At 43.8% G+C, this 5,639-nt stretch overlaps 1 long non-coding RNA gene across 1 annotated transcript in view; it reads right to left on the bottom strand.

Annotated features, from left to right (window-relative positions):
• LOC123652231 overlaps positions 1–5,398 on the bottom strand; it is a 10,832-nt gene extending 5,434 nt beyond the window's left edge. The window contains exon 1 of the long non-coding RNA XR_006741459.1: positions 5,301–5,398. This is a non-coding gene — a long non-coding RNA (uncharacterized LOC123652231). The remainder of the gene's footprint in view (positions 1–5,300) is intronic.
• Positions 5,399–5,639: the final 241 nt, after the last annotated feature.

Genomic DNA, 5,639 nt, shown 5'->3' on the forward strand with positions numbered 1-5,639 from the left:
CTGGAAGGGTGTTTGGTCTAATTAGCAGATTACAGTCTTATACTATAGATATATATCAATCAACCCATATGTAGTATTAGTTCATCTTTTGGATTTATATACAGGTATATTTTATGTAACATTCCCAAACTTTTTGTTTATATTATCATAAATTTTAAAATCTATCTACTTTGAGACAAATAATTCTTTCTTGATTTTAACTACCCTGTAATATTTATTCATATAAGTATTTCAGAACTATTTATGTATTCCTTTACTGGTGAATATTTACCATATTTTGTTCATTTTATTTATTTATTATTTTATTATATATATATATACATACATATATATATATATATATATATATATATATATATATATATATTACTTCAGAGAGGACAGAAGAGAGATAGGTAGAAACATAAATGATGAGAATCATTGATCGACTGACTCCTGCACACCTCACACTGAGAATTGAGCCTGCAACCCCAGCATATAACTAGGTTTCAGAGCAGACTGTAACTTACTGGTTCATTGGTTGATGCTCAACCACTGAGCAACACTAGCCAGGCATATTTTGTTGATTTTTAAATGTTCAATATGACACATTTAAAATCATTAGAAATCCAAATACAATGCTAATAATAATGCACATGGCCTTCATCTACTCTGTGTAAGATAAAGGTCTGCAAACTTCTGTGTAAAGGGTTTGGTAGTAAATGGTTTGGGCTCTGTAGACAATACCATCTCTGTTATAATTATTCAACTCTGCCATTGGAATATGAAAGTAGCCAAAGACAATATGTAAATGAATGTACATGTCTGCCTTCCAGTCAAACATTACTTATGGACACCAAAATGTTAATTTCATATTATGTTTATGTATCAGAAATATTGTTTTCCAACTTTTAAAAAATGAATAAAAATTATTCTTATTTCATGGAACATATATAAACAGACAATAGGCCAGATTTCACCCAGGGAATATAACTTGCTGACAGCTGGTATATAGATAATATAATGACATACCCCCCTTTATCACATCTACAAAAAATTATTTCCTTCTTTAATACAAACATTTAATAAGTAAAAATTTAAAAGCTCAGATGCTCTACATGATGATGAGCAAACCAGTGACCTAATGAAAAGTTCTGGCTCTCAACACTGACTTGGCCAAAATGCAGAAGTGTCCTGTGTTGAAGTTATTCTGCAGGGACAGACTGTCAGAAAGCAATTCTGGGTGGGTGAGTTAACCCACACTGCTGAGCAAAGGAGGCCTGGCAGCAAGGAGCCAGGGTGGCCTCCTGGTACTGCGCAGAGGCCCCACCAGGTGGCGCTGCAGCTGCAGATCTGGCCACAGGCTCTCTCATGGGTGAGGGGGACAAGAGTGGGGGGGCCGCGAGTCAGAGTCACAGGACCCGCTGGGCTTCCTGGCTCGCGCTGCTGCCTCGCCCGGATCTGCCAGGGTCCCGCGGGCGGAGGAGCCGTTGGAGTCCGAGGGTAGCTGGTGTGGATGCCGCCCCTGCTGACAGACCAAGTGCATCTGCCTGGGGTCCAGGCCAGCTTCCTGCAGGCGCTCCTCTTCCTCCTGTGTGCTGGACCCGCTTGCTAATCTGAGGGGGAAGCTGGAGCTGAAGCTGGTGAGGGGCAGTGCTGGGCCAGACTCCTTCCTCAGTGTCGCTAGGTGAGTGCCCTCCCTCTCACCTGCCCAGACCCTCCGGCCAAAAACTCTGTGAACCCCCCAACCCCCACTCAGCACAACTGGGTGTTGGTTCCAGCCTGTCTGGCACCTCCCAGGGGCCCAGAGTTGGAGTGTCCCACGTGGTGGTGGCTGTTTAATAGTATCGACCAAAATGTTTTAGGATAAGTTTTATAGGGATTTTGTACTTTTGAAACGAGTAGTAGTATAAAAATGTGTTTACATTTTTGTGAAGTGTTTCTACCAGAAAGGTTAGTCCAAGGAAAGGTTTATTATTGCTGAGATATTTAGGAAGGTTGTAGAAATCTGAACCTACAATCATTGATTTTCTAATTTTACCCTCATTCTACAGACGTAGCTAGGAGACCCAGAAAGGGAAGTGAAATCTCTAAGACCACAAAGGGAATCCGGAGCAGAGATCAAATGAGAACCCAGGGCTAGTGCTCCTTCCACTTTGCCTGTTGGCCTGTGTAGAGCCAGCTGAGGTCAGAGCCATAGAGCTGTGACCTAGGAGCTCTTAATCCTTTAAAAATCTTTTGTTTATAAATATGCTCCTCTTATGATCTATATAGCATTATTCAACTATTTTGCAGTAAGAATAGCAAAAACCGTTTTAAAAAGAAAATTTGCTGTGGCTCATGTCTGAAGTTTATCAAGTCTGAGCCTTTATGAAGACATCAGCCTTGCAATGCGGAATTCTTCAAATGCAGCCTGAGCTGTGGACCTGAGGCACCCTGCCCAGGAGCCTCTTTTCATAGTTCCTGCTTTGCCCCCAGCCCTACCCCTCCCCAGCCCTGCCCCTCCCCAGCCCTGCACTGCCCCCAGCCCTACCCCACCTCCAGCCCTACCTCACCTCCAGCTCTGCACTGCCCCCAGCCCTACCCCACCCACAACCCTGCCCCATTATTTTTTCCAAACAGACCCAGCATCTCCAAAGAGCAGTGTTCTCATTCAGGAACTGGTAGAGTGCAAGAATGCTTTTCAAAGGGTATTTCACAACCCAAAGCACTTTTTTTAAGTTTCTCAAAGATAAGTGGAATGTCACTAAACATGGATACAAAATGCATCTACACTAAAAAGAGTTCCTTAAATGTTTTTAAATTTTTTTCCTCATTATAAAAATAATACAGGATCTTGGGTAGAAATTTAAAAAGAATAGTATAAAGTAAAAGAAACAACATATTTCCACAATCCAAGGTTAACCATTGTGAACATTTCAAATTATTTCCTTTGGTCTTTTGTAAATTTATATATTAAAATACCATTTTGAGGTGATATTATTTATTTATTTATTTATTTATTTTAATATATTTGTATTGACTTCAGAGATGAAGAGGGAAAGAGAGATAATAATATGGATGAGCCGAAACCGGTTTGGCTCAATGGATAGAGCTTAGACTTGTGAACTGAAAGGTCCCAGGTTCGATTCCAGTCAAGGGCATGTACTTGGTTGCGGGCACATCTGCAGTAGGGGTTATGCAAGAGGCAGCAGATCGATGATTCTCTCTCATGGATGTTTTTAACTCTATCCCTCTCTGTAAAAAAATCAATAAAATATATTTAAAAAACTAATAATATGGGTGAGAAAGAATCATTGATCAGCTTCATCCTAAAAGCCCCCTACTGGGGTTGGACCCACAGCCAGGGCTTGTGCCCTGAAGGGGATCAATGCTCAATACTGAGCATGCCTCCAGGGCAAGATGATACTATTTATTACCTGTGTATCCTGATTTGTTTCTTTTAGTTATGGTGTATGCATTCCACTACATCTATAACCATTTTTTCCATTTAGTAAGGCACTGTTTATTTTTCCCAGCTTTATTGAAAAATAATTGATATGCAGTATACAAGTATAAGGCAGAGAGCACAATGGTATGATTTACACACACTGTGAAATGATGACCACATTGGGTTCAGCTAATATCTATCAAAGATGTGACAAACCAACATTGAAATCTCTAATGTAATTTGACTTAGTTTTTTCTTCAAAGGCAAACCTACAATTCTTAATGTTGCAAAAATGTTGTGCTATTGGCAAAAATGAGCTTGTGCTTGGAATTAAAGCGCAGGGTGTGGTGGGTCTGCAGGCTGGGGCTCTACAGCCCTGGCCTCTTGCCCTTGACCTCTGCCTTTTCACATGCGGTTCCTTTCTCCTTCAAGACTTCACATGTGGCTGGGCATGGATGTGCTGCCCCTGCTGGGCGGGCTCCACAGTCTGTCTTCCCACCACTGGGTGGCAGAGGTGAGAGCCCACTGTGTCAGGCTGTGGAGCATATGAAGCATACACCTCAGCAGCTCTGGGGGTGACCTCAGCACCACCATGTGCAGAGCCTGTGCTGGCCTCTGGGGTGTGCTCTGTGCAGGCCCTGCTCACCCACAGCTCCTCTCCCGCTAATTATCAGCCACCTTCCTGGTCCTTCTGCTAGAAGCTCTGGTTCTCTCAGAACTTAGACTCCTCACCCCCCATGAGCTGTGTTGAAGCTTCATATAACAGGATGCTTTTCAGGGAAAACTGGCAAGAGAAAAGAAAAAACAAACAAACATTAGCAGGATTTCCCCCAATACTTTAGAGTCCAGGGCCCCGTTTTCCCATGTCCTAACCAGAGATGGTTTATTTCTCAGTATTTGAGAGGCTAATGCCCAGGCCATGGCTTTAGAGCCAGGCCAGGAGAGAAGAGGGAAGGGTCCAGGGCAGCACCCACTGTGGCTCCCACAGGCCCCTGGCCCAGTCCCCTCTGAGTCATTTTTGTCCAGCTCACAGAGCAGTGCTAAGACTCACTGCCTTCAAGACGAATCAGCTCACCACTGCGCTGGTCACTTGCCAGGTTCTCACTTCTATCCCTGTCTCCCCACTGCTATTTCTCTCTGAGTCCAAGTTACTCTTCTGTCCTGAAACCGTATTGTCATCATCGGGTGGACAGCTGGCCATTGACCTGCTCCATGTCTGTGGCTCCAGAATGATGTGTTCTCTTCATTTGAGAAGAAGAAATGGAAGGAAGACAAAGGGTTTGGACAGCAAGTAGAAATACCTGGGGAGGGGTTTCTTTTCTCTAAGTACTTTGAAATGCCATGTGGATTGGCATGAGGTACTTTTATTTTATTGTTCTCTCTGGGTGTTCTTCCTGAAGGAGGTGACTGCATTGTCTGGCTGCTCAGGTACAGAAACAAGTTGCAAGGTGTTTGTGGTGTTCTGCGTTTCTGAGCCTCTCTCACCATGGGAGACAGGGCTGGCCAGAGGCAAGGACAGCCATGAGTGGCTGTTCCCAGGGCTTCCTGACAGCACTCCTCTGTCCGACCTCTACCCTGTGGTCTGTGCTCATTGCCAGCTGAATCCACAGGCCAGAGGAGGCTGGAGCCCGAGTCACTGTGTGGAGAGGACAAGCTTTGGTGGCTCCCTGGCCCACGTCACGGTACACAGGAGCAAGATTTTACTGGGTTCAGACACTGAAATATCCTTCATGACAGCCCACATTATTGCCCTAATGTCTCAGTCTTTGATGAACAAGTAGACTCTCCCTGACTGGACCACAAAGTAAAGTGTCAGACCTTTGATGAGCGATGCTCTGTCTCTCATCTTTGGTTAACCCCCTAAAAATGGGGATGTGTTGATTTCACTCACCAGCATTACTTTTTTTCATCTTCCAGTAAAGTTGACAGAGAAATTGGAGCCATCTCTGGAAGGAGAGAGCATATGAAGACAAGGTATTATTATTTTTACCTTAATTTGAGCACCATCTGCCCAGTACACACAGAAAAATTGTTTACCCTCCCTGACCTTTCACAGAGCATATGTGTCGTTTCTGCAGTTGCAATCTGTAGATGATTAAAAAGCATGTTCTTCCAATGACAACACTGCCTTCCTTCATCCTTGTCCTTGGGGAGCGTCTCTCAACCCAACCAAGACACCGAGAAGTGAATCTGCTCTGTGGACAGGACCCTGGCCCAGCGTTCCTGGAAT

Source organism: Pipistrellus kuhlii, unplaced genomic scaffold (assembly GCF_014108245.1).
Source record: "Pipistrellus kuhlii isolate mPipKuh1 unplaced genomic scaffold, mPipKuh1.p scaffold_m20_p_13, whole genome shotgun sequence".
Lineage (NCBI taxonomy): Eukaryota > Metazoa > Chordata > Mammalia > Chiroptera > Vespertilionidae > Pipistrellus > Pipistrellus kuhlii.